Raw genomic sequence first — 20,200 nt, 5'->3', positions numbered from 1 at the left:
TATTTATTTTAAAATGTGCTTGCTGCCATCTATAGGCACATTCCAGAGGGATAAAAGGATTACTCATGTTTTTTAATATCCTACTTGGTCATTTTCACCATTAGTTTTGGGAGTTCGATCAATCCGGAACAATAAACCTCTGTAGAAACCAGCATTCCAACCGTTTGATGCATTGATTCCATTGGGAACTGAATACTGCTGATTACACGTCCATCAAAGCGAGATCATAGGACCAGCTCATTTTTCGGTGAGGTTTCTCTCTAAAAGGCAAGGCAGATGTTATGCTTAAATTTCTTTTATCCCAAAAATTCCATGCACCCAAGAAACGTATATCCCAATAAATGTTTTCCTTGAACCTAGTAAGGTGTTCATCAAAAAACAACAAGAATAAGCGGTTATTTAACATTTTCTTACCCAGAACCCCAGTTTTTTACACACCAAGACTACAAGACATTCATGGACATGTTTTCACCCAAAACCCCAGTGTTTCTACGTACCAAAACTACTAGAAGCTCTTTGTCACTTTCTTATCCAGATCCCCAGTGTTTTTACATACCAATGCTATAAGGGGTTCTTTGCCACTTTCTTATTCAGAACCCCAGTGTTTTTACATACCCATGCTATAAGAGGTTCTTTGCCATTTTCTTACCCAGAACCCCAGTGTTTTTACACTCCAAGACTACAAGTGGTTCATGAACATTTTTTCACCCAAAACCCCAGTGTTTCTACGTACCAAGGCTACAAGAAGCTCTTTGCCATTTTCTTATCCAGATCCCCAATGTTTTTACATACCAATGCTATAAGAGGTTCTTTGCCACTTTCTTATCCAGAACCCCATGGTTTTTACGTACCAATGATAAAAGAGGTTATTTGCCACTTTCTTATTCCGAACCCCAGTGTTTTTACATACCAATGCTATAAGAGGTTCTTTGCCACTTTCTTACCCCGATCCCGAGTGTTTTTTACATACCAATGTTAAAAGAGATTCTTTGCCACTTTCTTACTCTGATCCCCAGTGTTTTATATACCAATGCTATAAGAGGTTCTTTGCCAATTTCTTACCCCGATCCCCAGTGTTTTTTACATACCAATGCTATAAGAGGTTCCTCGTCACTTTATTACTCAAAACACAATTTTTTTAGGTCCCAATGCTATAAGAGTTTCTTTGCCATTTTCTTATCCAGAACCCCAGTGTTTCTAGGTACCAATGCTAACCATTGAAGCCTCTTCATCATTAAATTTCTCTTCCCCTGTGTTAAACGCCCTTAATATCACTTACAAAAGACCTGTTAGGTCTTTTTTCTGAAATGTGCTTGACTATGCTCCTCCATTATTTCTACTACAAATTTATGAATAAATTAATAACTAGTTGGGGCGTGTCCCTGCATAGTTTGACATTGTCCAATCAATGCTGGACATTTTAGACTAGAAAAAACAAAGGGATCCATGCAGCGTAGATTTTACAAAACGTTCTGATCTTTATTCCATCAAGTTAAAAAATGTGAGGACATTCAAACATCAAAAGAAAATGTCCATTCTACACTCCTTTTTGACAAGGGGAATGATAACACCCAGTTGTCAATGTACTTATATATTTCCATGGTCTATAATAAAAGAATAGTACAGCACAAAATTTTAAGAAAATATTTCCCAAAATTGTTATTGCATTGGGAATACACTTATTTACTGAAACTGACATGTCGACAGCAGTGATAGGTACGTTAAGAAATTCTCCCTAATGTCCTTTGGACATGGTCTTGTGTATCTTGTATTATAAATACAATAGAGGGTAGGAATAGACACATCAATAGCAGTAATGAGTTAAAGGTTACATGACACTTGGAATACAATTTGTGATAAAGCTGTGTGACTTTGTGAAGGGTACAGTCAGAATCCATATAAACAGAGGATGTAATGGGATCAAATCATTTATAATACTGGTGCAAAGTATGTTCATGAGCAGAAATGAAGAATGTCACTGAAACGTTCAGCCCAAATTCTGACCAGAGGCTATTGCAAGATGGATTTTTATAGTCAAAGCAAATCTAAATTTCAAGCAATATGGTTACAATACCAAATCTGGAAAGTACTCAGAATAATGCAGTAAAATCAATAGCCATAAGACTGGAAGGTCAAATCATGTTCTTTAACATCTAAGATGAAGATATCAAAGATGAAGTGTGGAGACCCCTGCAGCTTTCAACATGTGTCAAAATATCCTCTTCCTCTTCTTCCAAGAGCCATGACTTTTTTTTTCTCCCCTGGAAAAAAATGTTTTTTGCAAGATGAATTGTAGTTTTGAACGGCATCATTCACTTTAACATGTAGTGTACAGAAAATGGGAGAAAACTCCAAGTAAAGTGATAGCGTGAGAAAAATGCAATTTCCCCTTTGTCTTTCGGGTTTTATTTTCATAGAATTCATTCTGTAGTAACAATGCAGTTTTTAGTGATACCATTTTGAGGTGCGTATGACATTTTGATCACTTTTTACTGCATTCTTGACGACATGCAGCAATCATAAAATTGCAAACTGGTATATATTTTTTTGTATTATGACATTTACCATACAGAATATACAAGTTTGGATCTTGATAGATTTTTTACAAATGCGACAATACTAACAATACTAAATATACTTAATATTTTTTTAAGTTTTTTTCTTTTTAACTAGGGAGCAGTGGAATTTTTACTATTTATGTGTTTTTGTTTTAAATTTGCTTTTTTCTCATGAGGATTCGACACTGTGTACTCGATCGAGCATCGGGGTGCTCGGGCACGCTTGTTACTCAATCGACTATCGCAAGTGCTTGAGCGCCATGCTCGAGTCCCCGTCCCGCTTGTTTGGTGGCTGTTAGACAGCCAATAAACATGCGGGGATTGCCAGCAATACACAGAAATGCCGTAGCCATGTTGGCTACTGGCAGTACTGTGATTGGCTGGCCACATCATGTCATCGGGTGTTATATAAGATCCAGTGACGCCATGCTCGGCATACTGTCCTCTGGAAGTAGAGGATAATCCCATCCACTTCTCGGCGCCTGAGACGATTTTTACTATCACTTTTCTGGTGCCGAGAGATGGACGTCGGGAGCAGTGAATATTCATTTTGAATTTACATCTGCTCAACTGTACAGTGTGGCTGAGCACTGTTTCCATCCATTTCGGCAATTTTCCGGCCTACCCAGGCTCCCGGGTATGATCTGCCCGAAAAATACTTGAGTCTCCCATTGACTTACATTATACTCAGTACTCGAGTCGAGCCCATCCAAGCATCCAACCTGCTCGATTCGAGTACCCAGCACTTAGGCATTTTAGTGCTCGATCATCACTAGTACTGAGGAAATCATCCAGCCCTTGTATAAAAGCTGTTATAGTGTCAGCAATTACTACCCCTTGTGGTCGGCATTCCACAGTCTGACTGCTCTGACTGTAAAGAACCCTTTCCTGTTTAGCTGCTAAAATCCCCTTTCTTCCACCCGTAATGAGTGCCCCCTGGTCCTTAGTATTGTTTTTGGAAGGAATAAGTCATGTGATAGTCCTTTGTACTGACCACACATATATTTATACAAGTAAATGAGATCTAATCTGAGACGTCTTTTTTTTAAGCTAAACAAGCCCAACTTTTCCAACCTCTCATCATATGAGAGGCCTCCATCCCTTGTAATAATCTAGTTGCTGCCTTTGTACTGACTCTAACTTCTGAATATCTTTTTTAAAATGTGCCGCCCAAAACTGGATCCCATATTCTAGATGTGGCCTCACCAGTGATTTATAAAGGGGCAACAGCATGTTGGGATCGCAGGATTTTATTTCTCTTTTTATACACCCTAAAATCTTGTTTGCTTTGCGGTTGCTCCCTGACATTGAGCACTGCTGCTCAGCTTATTTGTAACCAGAATACCCAAGTCCTTCTCCTGTTCTTTAGTCCCGAGTATACTCCCATGCAATGTATATGTGGCAATAGGATTACTCCGTCCTAGGTGTATTACTCTACATTTATCTATATTAAACCTCATTTGCCAAGTGTTTGCCCATTCAGTCATCTTATCCAGATCGTTCTTCAATACTGTTGTCAAGGTCAGTTTTTAATATTCTACATAGTTTGGTGTCGTCAGCAAGGACTGAACCTTTACTCTGAATCCCATCCATAAGGTCATTAATAAAAATATTATCGAAAATGTATTCATTTTTTCTCAATATGCAAACGTAACTACTCATTTAAACTAAAACTTAAATCAAATTATATTTCTTTTTAACAAATCGTTGTTGCTGCAGATCCGGCATTAATCTGAAAATTAGTTGTTTCTTTATGTGTCAACTTCTCGAATGGATAGAGTGGTGTGCTCCACTACAGTAATAGTACATAATACATATCTCTGCACTAATATTTCAAAAGTAACAACAATATTTCAAGGTGTTGCTTATGTAGCAAGTGTCCTCCATTCAACTTCAGCAAAATCATCCAATTCAATACTTTGTTCAAATTAAAATGTAGCCTCATGGCACTGTGCGTTAGAACACAGCCTCCGATTATCACAGATATTTCTCTATTGTACTTTTGTCTGTACAAAGTCTGTACATTTGTCTGTATAAAGATAAGAAAAACTTACATGAACAATATATCCAAGCAAATTAAACTATTTCAATCCTAGATCATTTTAAAGCAGAAATAGGCTATTAATGTTCATGATAGTTTTTCATAAATGTTTATGAAAAATGTTCAAATAAAATCTGAATAGATGTGAAGGCGCATTGTGCTATCTCACTTATGACGGATAATACAAGATGTTCCTATTTAGAATATTCTGCGATGAAATGGCAGTTGCAAGTAAGACATATAATAATTTCTGCGCTTTATGTGGCAGCATGAGAAATAAAAAACATGATGGAATACAAAAGATCAAAGCAAGTAATAATGCTTTATTATGGAAATGCTGATAATCTGCTACACACTTTGAGATATGTGGATATTATTTTTTGTGTCTTACATAAATATGAAAAATGGTAATTTGAGGATAAAATAGTACATTAGAATACAGAGGAATTCAGAGTCACACTGCTACATAAAATATACTCATTTACTAGTATTTTCAGTTTGATGCTCCAGAGAAATGGATACAGGACAGTCAGTCCCTGCAGCTCCATGCAACATACTTGCAGAAACTTCAAGTGCCTCTGTATGGTTTGCGATAAGCACCGTATTAAAAGGAACCTGACTGCTGATACATGATACCCGTGGAACAACTACTTTCCAGTAGCAAGGCAGTCAACCAGAAATGTCCATCTCCTTTTACTCATCAATATATTTGCAGATGAAGATTTCCTTCTATCCGTGGGCGTACAATAGGGTTCTATATAATGTACTCTATAGGCATGTAATAGGGTTGTGACATGCAAAACCTGGTCAGGTGAGCACCCCCCTCACCTCCTCCTAATTTCTTCTACCCAATAGAGTATCACTCTATATGCACTTTACTCTCTTTTTTGTCTTCTACAATGTTATACAGTAGAGATGAGCGTTGTTCTACTCGAACTGTTCGCCAATCTCAAATTCGAGCTGTTTTGGGCGGTGTTCGAGCCGGTCGGCGAACACGAACAATTTGAGAAAAATTCGGCTGTTCGAGGTTATGTTCGATAACTGTTCGTGCACCAAAATCATAACTGGATTTTTTCTCAGTAATGATGAAAATTAATGTTAATACGCAGTTTGAGTGTACAGCGGGGCGGGGGGAGGGGCAGGGGATGGATCTCTGCAGGAACAATGAAGATCTCCATTTTTTTTTCTCTTTCCCGCATTTGCAGTGGGGAGGTGCAATCTGTCAGCCTATCAGCAGCGCACACACGGAGCGAAGTGCTTTTTTTCACACAAGCAAGGGCATGTGTGATTGGCAGTGTATGTCACATGTCCTTGCCCTATAAGACCAAGCCATTTTCCCCGTCGCCACCATTTTCTCACTGCTGCAGCTGCGTGTTAGACGGCACCGCTGTTGCTGTGTGCGCTATACCTTGTTAATTTCAAGCCAATTTTCGCACAAATATACAGATAGCTTGGGGGTAGGGAATAGTTGTGATTGCAGTCCTTTTAAGGACTAGGTTACAGCATTTCCTACGACTTTTATCAGGCAGGTCTGTGCTCTTAAATAGATAGATTGTGGGAGTAAAGACTAATTGTAATTGGAGTCCTTTTCAGGACTAGGTTACATCAGTTCCTATCAGTTTTTGCCAGGCAGGTCTGTGCCAGTGCTGTGCAAGTTTTTTTCACAGCATTTGGCTGAATCTAGCAAAGCTAATCCTTTTTGGCCTATTGCAGAGTGTGTTAGTCAGTGGAGTAGCCTATCTGTGTTGCAAGATATACCACCTGTGTATAGAATACCAATTTTTTTACTGCACCTAGTGAAGTAAAATCTTTTGGGCATAGCATCATTCTATTAGTCCATCTATACTGACCTCCATCAGGTTGCAAACTGAATATAATTTTTTTCTGCATCTACCTCTGAAAAAATATTTGGGCTTCTAGCAGTGTGTGGGACTTGGTCTATTAGTCCAACTATACTGACCTCCATCAGGTTGCAAATTAAAAATAATTTTTTTCTGCATCTAGCTCTGAAAAAATATTTGGGCTTCTAGCAGTGTGTGGGACTTGGTCTATTAGTCCATCTATACTGACCTCCATCAGGTTGCAAATTGAATAAAAAAATTTTCTGCATCTAGCTCTGAAAAAATATTTGGGCTTCTAGCGGTGTGTGGGACTTGGTCTATTAGTCCATCTATACTGACCTCCATCAGGTTGCAAATTAAAAATAATTTTTTTCTGCATCTAGCTCTGAAAAAATATTTGGGCTTCTAGCAGTGTGTGGGACTTGGTCTATTAGTCCATCTATACTGACCTCCATCAGGTTGCAAATTAAAAATAATTTTTTCCTTCATTTAGCTCTGAAAAAATATTTGGGCTTCTAGCAGTGTGTGGGACTTGTTCTATTAGTCCTTCTATACTGACCTCCAGCAGGGTGCAAATTGAATATAATTTTTTTCTGCATCTAGCTCTGAAAAAATATTTGGGCTTCTAGCGGTGTGTGGGACTTGGTCTATTAGTCCATCTATACTGACCTCCATCAGGTTGCAAATTAAAAATAATTTTTTTCTGCATCTAGCTCTGAAAAAATATTTGGGCTTCTAGCAGTGTGTGGGACTTGGTCTATTAGTCCATCTATACTGACCTCCATCAGGTTGCAAATTGAATAAAAAAATTTTCTGCATCTAGCTCTGAAAAAATATTTGGGCTTCTAGCGGTGTGTGGGACTTGGTCTATTAGTCCATCTATACTGACCTCCATCAGGTTGCAAATTAAAAATAATTTTTTTCTGCATCTAACCCAGCCAATAGTTTTGGCCTAATACCACAGTTTGGCCACTCAGCTCTGCTCGGTTACCATCCATTGTTTTTTTGTGCAAACAACTCCAGAGTTGTGAATTAGTTAACCACCAAAATGAGTGGAAAAAGGCCTGCTGCTGGTGGAAAGGGGAATAGGCGTGTTGGGAAGGGGAAAAAAGGTTGTGTCCGTGGGGTAGGTGCAGAAGAAAGACCATCTTCCAGCCAAACTAAAATGTCTACTTCTTTTAGCGGACAATGTGATAAGATCCCTTTCTTACGGCCACGCCAATCGCTACAAATTCCAGATGAGGCACAAAAACAGCAGGTGCTTCAACGGATATCAAGTGCTCCTTTAAGTGGGCTCTCCTCCACATCAACTTCAACATCACAAATACTCCAGTCCTCAAAGGTGTCACCCCAATCGCACTTGCTTCCTCACAGCTCCCAAATCTCCAGCTGCCCGTCTGAGTATGAGGTAGAACAGATGGTTGAGTCTGCAGAGCTGTTTACTCATACTATAGCCTGGGAATCAGAGGTCGACTCCAGCGCTTCTGTGAATCCAGACGAGGAAATGATCTGCACTGATGCCCAGAATCTTTATGAGTCGGATCCAGGACCAGACGCAGAAGGTTCTGACCATAATGTAGACCCTCATTCCCAAACTGTAACTCCTGTTGGTGGAGACAATGAGGAAGACGATGATAAGACTCAAATACCTGATTGGAGCGACAACTTTAGTTTTTTGTCAGGGCAGGAACAGGTTGGCTCTGAGGACGACGGGTGTGATAACGCACAGGGTGATGATGATGAGGTCGGAGATCCCACTTACTGTCAACCCACAGTCAGCCAAGAGATGAGGTCAGCAGAGGAGGTGGAGGAAGATGCTAGTGACGACGAGGTCAGGTTGCGCCTTCCTGGACAGAGACGTAGTACTGGAAGCACGTCAACAACTGCATCCTCAAACACAACTCTGCCTCTCACCACAAGTCGTGGTGGCTCTTCAGGTCGCATGGGTGCTAAGCCTTGCATAGCCTGGGCATTTTTTCAGATCGATAAAGATGACCCAACTCGTGTTATCTGTAACATTTGTCAGCAAAAGCTAAGTAGAGGCCAAAAAATACATAGTTTGAGTACTTCATGCATGAACCGGCACATGGACATGAAGCATAAGTTGCAGTGGGAAGCTCAGTGTGCTACAATGCGGTCTAGCCGGCCGGGCCAACCACCGTCTGCCATATCTTGTGCATCCGCGGCCTCTTCATCCTCTGTGACTGGGGGGACAGCAGTCACACCTGTTTTGGGGCGCAGACCTGCCACCTCTTTACCCGCAACAGCCAGCGTGATTGGCAGGTCATCATTTTCTTTGGAGGTGGTAACACCAGCTGGTCTTGAGCGCTGTCCGACATCGATAGCACCACCTTTGGATCAAGGCAACCTAACATGTCCGCCTGCATCTTCCTCACAGACCGGCAGTTTGCCGGGGACACCCTTATCAACCCCGTCTAAGCACAATAGCCAGCCCTCGGTCCCTCAGATGTGGACAAGTTTCCTCCTAGCCATGAGAAAGCTAAGAGGTTGAATTTCACCATCTGCAAGCTCTTGGCTACAGAAATGCTGCCTTTCCGCCTGGTGGACACAGAGGATTTTCGAGACCTTATGTCCGTCGCAGTGCCCCAGTACCAGATGCCCAGTCGGCACTACTTCTCAAAAAAAGGTGTGCCTGCGCTCCACCAGCATGTCGCACACAACATCACCGCTTCTTTGAGAAACTCTGTGTGTGACAGGGTGCATTTCACCACAGACACTTGGACGAGTAGGCATGGACAGGGGCGTTACATGTCGCTGACTGGGCACTGGGTAACTATGGTGACAGCAGGACAAGGGGCTGCTGTCCAAGTCTTGCCGTCCCCACGAGTTGTGCGTCAATCCTCTTTATGTCATTTTTCCTCCACTGCTTCTGCCTCCTCAACCTCCTCTCGGTCTTCCACCTGCACCCAAAGCCTGTCTGGTCATGCCACAAGCTTTCTAACTGCGCAGAAGGGATCCTGCACACCTCCTTACTATGCTGGCAGTAGGGCTCAACGTCATCAGGCGGTTTTTACATTGAAATGTCTGGGAAATGTGAGTCACACAGCTGAGGAGTTGTGGTCAGCTCTGGAGAACCAATTTCATGAATGGTTGTCTCCACTGGACCTGAAACCAGGGAAGGCCGTGTGCGACAATGCTGCAAACCTGGGTGCGGCCCTTCGCCGGGGCAATGTCACACACGTGCCTTGTATGGCTCACGTGTTGAACCTGGTTGTCCAGCAATTTTTAGCCCACTATCCCAGACTAGATGGCCTTCTGCAGAGGGCACGGTCGCTGTGTGCTCACTTCCGCCGTTCGCATCCCGCAGCTCAGCGACTTACATCTCTACAGAAGTCGTTGGGCCTGCCACTTCACCGGCTAAAATGCGATGTGCCTACCCGGTGGAATTCAACTCTGCACATGTTGCAGCGACTGTGGCAGCACCGACAAGCCCTGGTGCAATACGTTCTGACGTATAGCCTGGGCCAACGAGATTCAGAGGTGGGGCAAATCACGCTGGAGGAGTGGTCTCAGATCAGGGACCTATGCACCCTTCTGCACAGTTTTGAAATGGCGACGAAGATGTTTAGTGCTGACGATGCCATTATCAGCATGACTATTCCGGTGATTTACATGCTGGAGCACATGTTAAACAGAATTCGGAGTCAGGTGGTGGCACAAGAGGAGGTGGAGGAAGTAGAGGAGGAGGAGTTGTATGCGGAAGGGCTAACATCTGCAAGGTCCAGACGGTCGGCAGCACCAAGGCGGCAGGCATGTGAGGGTGGGAGAGATGATTTTACCAGGGCGCATGGTAGCAGCCAAACTAGTGAGGAAGGTGCAGGAGCCCAGGAAGAAGTGGAGGACGAACTGATGGAAGACTCATCAGATGAGGGAGACCTTGATCACATTTCTGTTGTGCGAGGTTGGGGGGAGAGGACAGAGGAAGGAAGCATGATTGCTACCTCGCCACCAACACAACAGGGACTTGGTGCTCCTGGATGCGCAACACACATGAGTGCCTTCTTGCTGCACTACCTGCAACATGACCCTCGAATTGTGAGAATTAGAAATAATCCTGACTACTGGGTTGCCACACTGTTAGATCCCCGGTACAAAAGTAAATTTGCAGAAATTATTCCTGCCATAGAAAGGGATGCACGCATGCAGGAGTATCAGCAGAGACTGTTGCAGAATCTTACATGTGCTTTTCCACAAAATACCAGTGGTGCACGTAGTGAATCTCACAGTTCCAACTTGCCAACCGTGGGACCGTCAAGTGTTCAGCACTCAAACCGTAACAGAACCACAGTATCTGCTGGTAACATCAATTTTGCGGAATCATTTCACCACTTTTTTAGCCCATCCTTTGCAAGGCCACAGGAGACAAGAAGTCTGACACATAGTCAACGCCTAGAGACGATGGTACAGGAGTATCTCCAAGTAAACATTGAAGCCACGACTGTGTCACTGGACCCTTGCTCTTTTTGGGCTTCCAATCTGGATAAATGGCCGGAGCTAGCCACTTACGCCTTGGAGATCTTGTCATGCCCCGCAGCCAGCGTTCTGTCTGAACGTGTGTTCAGCGCTGCTGGTGGTGTGCTGACAGATAAGCGCACGCGGCTCTCCACTGATAATGTAGACAGACTCACGTTCATAAAGATGAACAAATCATGGATCCGAAACGACTTTTCTACCCCTGTGTCATCCTGGGGAGAGTAAAAGCTTGATGATTGGTTAAAATCACCCTACCAACCGTTTTAAGCTTTCAAATTACTAATCATGTTTATCTGTATCTTGACTGGAAAATAATTTGGGCTTTGTAGCAGTGTGCAGCACTGATCCTATTAGGCCATCTATAATAAGCTTCACCAGATTTAAAATTAAAAATAATTTTTAGCTGCATCTAGCCCGGAAAATAATTTTGGGGCTCCGAGATGCGCAAGACACATAAGTGCCTTCTTGCTGCACTACCTGCAGCATGACCCTCATATTGTCAGAATTCGAAGTAATCATGACTACTGGGTTGCCACACTCTTAGATCCCCCAAACTTTTCGATCAACCTTTTCATTTTAATAAAGACCAAAAAAATTGTCATTTTTGAAATTATAAGCATTAGCAGGTTGTTAGAAACTGAAATCAAACAGTTTTCAACTCAAAACTTTATTCTAGGTGATGTTACATTTTCACATAGGACCCCTTGTTCGAAAGGAGCTTCTGAACTCTCTCGTCCATTGAATTTGTCAGGTTTTGGATGGTTTCTGCTTCAATTGTTTTGCATGAGGACAGAATACCCTCCCAGAGCTGTTGCTTAGATGTGAACTGCCTCCCGCCATCATAGACACTCCTTTTAATGATGCTCCAAAGGTTCTGAATGGGGTAGAGGTCAGGGGAGCATGGGGGTCACACCATAAGTTTGTCCCCTTTTATGCCCATATCAGCCAGAGATGCAGATGTTTTATGTGCAGCATGAGATGGTGCATTATCATGCAGAAAAATGATCTTGCTGTGAAATACACGGTTCTTCTTCTTGAACCATGGCAGGAAGTGCTGTTTGAGAAAATCCACATACATTATGGAGTTCATCTTTAGCGCCTTCAGGGATCCTAAAGGGGCCGACAATCTCTCTCCCCATGATTCCAGCCCAAAACATTACTCCACCTCCTCCTTGTTGGCGCTGTAGCCGTGTTTGCGTGGGGTGTCCATCAACCAGCCATCCTCCACTCCATCCATCTGGACCATCGAGCGCTGCACGGCACTCATCCGTGAACAAAACAGTTTTGAAATCAGTCTTCATGTAATGTTTGGCCCACTGGAGCCGTTTCTGCTTGTGTGAAGTGGATAGAGGAGGTCGACAGGATGGCATATGCACAGCTGCAAACCTCTGAAGGACCCTGCATCTTGTTGTTCGGGGGACGTTGGAGGCACAAGCAGCTTCAAAAACTTGTCTGCTGCTATGACAAGGCTTTTTTGCCGCTGCTGTTTCAACCTGACGTAATTGCCTGTAGGAAAGAGTCCTCAATTTGCCCTTATCAGCACGCACACGTGTGTACTGTAAATCAGCTACATACTTCTTGATTGCCAAGACACTTCATCCTGATCATCGCACAATGTTGATTGTAGTCATGCCTTGACCTAAACACTCCACAATTTGTTGCTTCTCAGCAGCCGACACATCCTTTTTCTTTCCCATTTTGGCAGAAAATGTAGGCTGCTTAATAATGTGAGAGAGCCTTCTTAAGTAGTCTTGCCTTTCATTGGACATACCTGCCAAACTAATTAGCACAGGTGTCTGCAATTGCTTACAGTGATATAAAGAGCCCTGACACACATCACCATCAATGAGTTTAACTGACAAACAAACAAATTCTTCCCTTATCACTCCTAAACACTTTTTGCATAATAATTTGGAACGCGGTGTACATGTGCTTTTCCACAAAACACCAGTGGTTCACGTAGTGAATCTCACAGTTCTAACTTGCCAACCGTGGTCTGTATGGAATTGTTCAATAAAGGGCCCAAAATTAAGATAACATAGATGGGAGAGGTCTCTATGAATAGGAATTCCTAAGTATTTGATACCCTGTGAGGGCCAGGCAAAGGGAAAGTTGGACTGGATGGAATCCTATATGGATTTAGGGAGGGAGACATCGAGGGCCTCAGACTTCGCTGCATTGATTTTAAAATTTTACCATGTAACAAAGTGATCTATTTCAGCCATAACAGCAGGGATGGATATATGTGATTGAGTGATATATACTAGGACATCATCAGCAAATAGAGAGCACTTGTACTCGGTGCCTCCCACCTCAATCCACCTAATATTGGGGTTATGGCGAATTGATGAGAGCAGGTGCTCCGTCACTAGGATGTATAAGAGAGGGGACAGAGGACATCCCTGCCTTGTCCCATTGGTGATTGTGAAAGGTGATGAAAATGTTCTGACGCACCCCCTGGGCCTTGGGACACCCGGAGCCGGACCCTTTTTGGTGGATGCTGGTGGTTGTAGTCTTCGTGGCGGCGATCCGGTTCCGTGGCTCAGGGCGGTCAAACCAGTGGTGGAACTATTTATGTGGTTTTGATGTTTAAATGTCCGACTACGCCACCCGTGGATTGCGGTCAGAGTGAACCGCCGCTACAGGGCAGACCGCTAAGGCTGGTGTTGTGGGTGCAGCAGAGCGTAGCATAACTCCCCACGGGAGGAGTATAGCCTCAGGGCAGTGTATGCGGAGGATGGGGGTGATGGTGCAGGGCAGCAGCAGTAACGACACGGAGTCAGTGATGCAGTTCAGGGCCTTTACTCACAGTTCTTATTATCCAGACCACGTCTGCAGGTAACGGCTGCCCACGTCGTACTGTGCTCACCAGGTGAGGGGCTCAGACAACTTCCAGATAACTTTGGAGCGCTTCACAGGACCCCCTTTGTGTGTCCTTTGTCTGGCCTTTCTTACCAACACTTCTGTCCGGCTGCCTCGGGCCTCCTCTTGGTAAACTTGGCGCCAGTTTCCCTGACCCTATGTGGTGCCTTCCTAGCGGGTGGAGCAAGAGGCTGCGCCACATAAAATGTCAGAGCCTCCGGTTTCTAGCTGAGGGTCGTTTCCTGCCTCCACTAGTTCGGGGACCGGTCTCCCCCTTTGGCCTGACCCCTCCACGCAGGTGGATTCGGGCGTGCGGTGGCGACTCGCCCGTCCGCACCCCTGGGATCCCTTCATTCCTCGTTCCTGGAGCCTTCTCCGCTCCTCTTCCTTCCTTCTCCCTCTTCCAGGCCTGGGCCTCTGTTACTAGGCCCGCCTCCGGAGCAGAGCTCATGCAGAGCCCCTGCTCCCTGCCACTTCTGCTCAGACTTCTCTGCACTGAACTAAGATGGTGCCCACCTTTTATACTCCCTTCTCAATGCACCCAGGAACTGCTTCCTCCCTGCTCCTGCACTGCAGGGTTCCCCTTCCTCAGTGTTCCCTCCCCCCACTCCAGCCAGGGACAGGGACTGTCGTGCCCATCTCAGGGGCATATTGGTCGCCCTGCCCCACGGCAATGTGGTGTAATGCATGCAGGTGTCGGGTCCTGATCCACACTCCATCCTTATCTGAGAGTGAGATATCACACCTCTGGGTGAGGTGCAATACCTCTGTAGCAACCGAGCCCTCGGTGCTACAGTTCCATTTATCTTCAGCCTAGGTGACGTATTGCGATACAGGGCCGTGATTTTGGCTATAAAAGGGTCCCCTAGACCCCTACCCCAAGCTTTTTAAGAGAATCATATATGGCGTGCCAGGAGACTCTATGGAATGCTTTCTCAGCATCCAACGAGAGTATCTACTTACAAATTTTTAACTGCATCTAGCCCAGGAAATACTTTGTGCCTAGTAGCAGTGTCTGCTAGTCAGCGGATTATCCCGGCTGTTAAGCAAGCTACACCACCTGTAGTTTGGACACTTAATTTTTTCAAAGGAAATGCTTCGGGACCACGGGATACTTAGTGAAGAGCATCAGGAGGCACCCCAAGGCATAGGGGCTGGGACTGGCACTAGGATGCCTTGCGGTGGACAGCCGAGCTCGATCCTTATAAAAGCTTTTTAACTGCAGCAGCTTTAGTGGACGCTACTGGAGCTGGAATTACGCGGCTGCTGGCATGAGACTTGCCCTCCAATAGATCCTTGTAAATGGATTTAAAGTGTATTCATTCAAATTAGAGGGACAATTTAAATTAAAAAGCTTAGAGCTGCCTCCACCACAGGGGGGCTCTCTCGACCCACCAGCGGACAGGCACCAGTATTGGGAGAGGGGGGCTGGCCGTCAGGGTTCACCGCGGCTGTGGCACAAACCCGGCGACACGGAGGTGGCACGGGCAGGAGCGGACTGGCCGTCTCGGCTTCTCACTTTTTGGATTTTAGAAGGGCATGACATGCCTATATCTGTGTCTCCCCCTCCTTTTACTCCTCCACCTCTTTTCTTTTCGCATGACTATATGTACTTGTCACTTTTCCATGTGTTAGTTGTGTCTTCTGAGCAGTTTGTCAGCTTTTGGACACCTTTGAAGGTGTTTTCTATGTGTTTCTATGTGTTTTTGTTTGCCTGCCATTGGTTTTAACGGTGTTCGAAGGTGTTCGACGAACAGTTCGACGAACAGTTCGGCGAACACACGGGTGTTCGACGAACCGAACCGAACTCGAACACTACGGGGGTGGCTCAACATTATTATACAGTGATGTGAAAAAGTGTTTGCCTCCCTCCTGATTTCTTATTATTTTGCATGTTTGTCACACTTAAATTTTTCAGATCACTAAACAAATGTAAATATAAGACAAAGATAACACAAGTAATCACAAAATACAGTTTTTAAATGAAGGTCTTTATTATTAAGGGAATGTCAATGTTCATTTTTTTCAGCATTTACTGTGCGGTTTCGAAGGTGGTTTTCGGAGCAGAACCACTTTAAAAAGATGTTATGTGCACATACATTAACAGTGCAAGGATAGTAATGAAATCTAACTTTTAATTCAGATAAAACTGTAGGCGCAGGCCTGCGGTAAGGAGTCTGGTTTCCTGCTTGTTCATTATTAATTGCAATTTAAAAGTTCTCTCAGATGCACTTTTGGATCCACAAGTCAATGCAATAAATTGGACGCTTAGAATTTTAATCAAGAAAAAAGTTTAATAATTTAGAGAATTATCAACAGTTGAATTAAAACACCATTAATTATTTCCCCAGAGACGAAGCTTCAGGAAACTTGTTAAACTTTGTATAGAACTCTCAAAATATGTGAAGGCTGGCACTAGATAAAAATAAGAAGGGAGCTGGCTTATTAAGTCTCGAAGTGAAGCACATAACATGTGGCTGTGTTATTTCCTTTAGGGCTCATGCAGACGACCGTATTTTCGGTCCGTGTGTGATCCAACAAAACTTCTGCTCGCACTCGGACCAATGTTATTCTATGGGGCCGTACACATGTCTGATTTCCTCCTTGGACCGATTCTGTTTGATGAAAAAAATCGCAGTATGCACGATTTACATCCGTAAATCAGATCACAGTCGGCCATGCAAGTCAATGGGCCCGTCAAAAAAATTGGACTGCACTCGGATGATATTTTCACTGACTGACAGAATGGAGATGATGGAGAAATTTTATTTTCCCCTTTTGTCCACATCTCAGAGAATTAGATCACACTCTAATCACACCCTGATGAAATTCTGATCAGAGTGTGACTTGCATACTCAGACTGATTTTCTCAGATGAGAGAAAATACAGTTGTGTGACCTTAGCCTTAAAATAATAGACCATTCAGAAGAACCAAGTTATAAGTGAGAGCGAACCGATGCCGCGGATAGTGTCTGTCATTGTGGTTTCGGTCATAATTGGAAGCAACAAAGTTGACAAATACAGAGCTTCAGTTGCTGTTTTTTTTATGTGCCTTTTGATGAATCAGGGGAATATGACTCAACATGACCCTTCATTAAGATCGGTGTGAAAATCACCTGTCTTGATGAATCAAGGTTGTTTGTAAGGTACATTAGTTAGGAGCCCTGCTCATATAATCTTGTAATTTACAAGGAATGGGCAGCACGGTGGCTCAGTGGTTAGCACTGCAGCCTTGAAGCACTGGGGTCCTGGGTTCAAATCCCACCAAGGACAATATCTGCAAGGAGTTTGTATGTACTCCCTGTGTTTGCGTGGGTTTCCTCCAGGTTTTCTGGTTTCATCACACTCCAAAGACATACTGATAGGGAATCTAGATTGTAAGCCCCAGTGGGGATAGCAATGGTAATGTATATAAAGCTTTGCAGAATATGTTGGCACTATATAAAAATAAATATTATTATTAAAGATAAGTAATAGATACAACAGACAAGGGAAAGCAGTAGGTGACTAAATTAGTCAGAAGGATACATTATTGTTAGGTGAGATGAAGAGTAATTTTTTAGTGAACATATGCAGCATGTGTCAGATCAATTAAAAGTGGCAGTTCCAGAGTAGAAAGAAGGCAGGTGAAAAGGTTTTTTTGCAATAATTTGAAGAAAATATTTAAGTGGTATAGAATATATGTTCATTGGGAGATTGGGAGAGGTTGTGTTTAATGGGGTGTCTATGAATTAGGATACAACTGTAGAAAAAAATTAGAGAGTTTTTCAGGTTGGTGTTATGCTAGTGTAGCAGCTCACTAAGGATAATAGGTAAAGCTAAAAACTGTAACTGACCCTGCTGGTTCCTTGTACAGACTAGAGATCCTGACCCCGCAGTCCATAGTGGGTCCTGCGTGAGCTGAGATAGTCCTAACCATAGTCTAGACAATGGCAACTCGGACCTTTGTTGCCTGAAAGGCCGTGGACGGCTTCACATTCTTCCTAAAGAACCAGACGACAGAGCAGATTGTAAATTACCTACAAAAAGGAAAGTGTGCTGAAAAAAGTAAAGATTTCAGAGTGAGTAAAATATACCACTAAATACAAAATAAAGTATAAAGTACATACAGTTAGATAATAAGCCACCTACTTCCCAAAAAGAAACAGAAGATAGGTTCAGAGTAAAGAAACAGAAAAAACAAAGAGATAAACTTCAGATGGAATTTAACTGGCTTGTTTTAAACTACAGCAGAATGGCTAAACATCCAAATGAAACTATCGCCAGCAGGGGGAAAGAATATAAAGCCGCACCAGAAAGATGATAGGGCAGACAAAGGAAAACACCTGTGTTATGCTAAACAGACTGCAGCCAGGATAACAGAACCTAAACACCCAGAGAAAAGGTGAGTCTGCTGTGACTCAGCGAACAGAGAAGCTGACCACAAAGCACAGGCTCAAAGAATCGAACCCAGAAGCATGACAGTTGGATTCTTTTTGTGATGAAGTGGCAGTTTGGAGATTTAAAGAATAGGTGGCATTAGAGCTATGAAACCAAAGTCATTCAGCAAAGTAACAATCCTTTACCTTGGACCAAAAATTGGTCAAATAATCACTCACAGAAACACTTGTTCCCAATCATTGGCCGTGTGAAAATAGCAGCAATCAGCCGATGAATGATTGGTTTTTGTTCGAGGTTTGCTGGCACATTGGCTGAATTTTTCAAACGCAATTTTTTTGCACTCCCAAAAAATAACTGTAAGCTGCACATCTCCCTATATAAACAGTGATGTCCTGACAAAAATATGCAAAGGGCCATTAAATGCAGGATCATCAACTTCTTAGACTGAATCGGTGCTTGCTATGGGCAAAAATGTTTATTTTTGGGGGGGCTTGTCCAGTCTCAAGACATTGTTGACGTTTATTTGGGATAAGTCATGAATATCAGATTTGTGGGGGTTTGAGACCTGGCACCCTCACCAATTAGCTGTTGTTAGCTTCTGTAGTAGCCGAATATAAATGGCGAACAGAGGTGCATTGTGTAAGTTTGTTCTATGTGTAGCGGATGCTGCTGAGAGTGCAGATCAGCTTCTATTCCCATGAATAGGAGCCAATGTACAGTACTTAGCAACTCTGATACACATTGAACAGGGCTGCACAGTTCAGCAGTGTTTTATGTCTTATATCAGGCCATTGGCAGAGCTAATAACAGCTGATTGGTTACACACCTGTCCCATATCAGGGCTTTGCGCTCCGCTACCCGGTCTGCTGAACTCTATTTTGCTCCATGTCGGGCATTGCAGATGGCCTGGCGTAATCCCCTGTGATCATCTGAATGGGCCTACATAAGGCCTACCAAGACGCACACCTGTGTCTTGGTATTAAGACTTCTAAGTGCTCTGGAGTCCTGTGTGCCTATAGCCTCCAGGATCTATGCTACCTATTCCAAGTCTCCTGTCCGCCTGCAGTCTCCTGGACCTCAGCTACCTGTTCCAGGTCTCAGGTCCGGCTGCGGTCTCCAGGACCTCTGCTACTTGTCTGCAATCTCCTGGACCTCTGCTACAAGTTCTGTCTCCTGTTCACCTGCGGTCTCCAGGAGGTCTCCTACATGTCTGCGGTCTTTGAGATCTCTGCTACTTGTTCGCCGTTACCTTTTTCCTACTTGCCCATGGCTTGAGTGCCCACCTGGACCTTGGGCTTTGAGTATCCACCTCACCAGGTGAGCCTAACACTTATCTTTTGGATATTTCATTAATATAATAAGATTGGACAACCACTTTAGAGATTGTTTGAAAAGGCATCTGTCAGTAGTCTAAAGAGGTGTGGTGTATCAGCAGTTTGGTAGCAACTTACTGTATTTGGGAAAGATTTAGTTAGAGGTGGTAGGTGTTAGAAGTCTGACAATACTGGTAAATGCGAGGTGGACTAATTTTGGTAGTCTGCCACACCCTTGCAGTCTTCTTTCTTCCTCCTCCTGGGCCATCTCCTGTAGCTCTTACTCCTCCCATCTGATCACTTTTGGCAAGCTGAAGCTATAGAACACAGGACTACTGTAAATGTAATATATACCCGATCAATCAAATCACACCAGTGCACAAACATTCAGTATTATACAATAACCACAAAGTAAGTGAGAATATTTAATTTCACATGCCAGAACTGAATCTCATTCCCAGTCCAGTCCTGGGTGGTAGTAAGAGCATAATATTAGGACTTACTGTAAGGGCTCAGTTACATGTTAGCAGTAGGAGATACAGCATATAAGATCATTAGTGAAGAGTGAGCAATAAAATGCTCGGGTACTCGTTGCTCGGGTCGAGAAAATTGGAATACTGGGGTGCTCGACCCGAACAACGAGCCCAATGTAAGTCTATGGGAAACTCGAGCATTTTTCAGGCGGCTCCCCCCGGCTTTCTGCATAGGGCC

Source organism: Phyllobates terribilis, unplaced genomic scaffold (genome assembly GCF_046119375.1).
Source record: "Phyllobates terribilis strain yellow unplaced genomic scaffold, ASM4611937v1 Scaffold_7__3_contigs__length_470593459, whole genome shotgun sequence".
In the NCBI taxonomy this organism is placed as follows: domain Eukaryota; kingdom Metazoa; phylum Chordata; class Amphibia; order Anura; family Dendrobatidae; genus Phyllobates; species Phyllobates terribilis.
The sequence above is the reverse complement of the archived record's forward strand: the minus strand, read 5'-3'. Positions refer to the sequence as shown.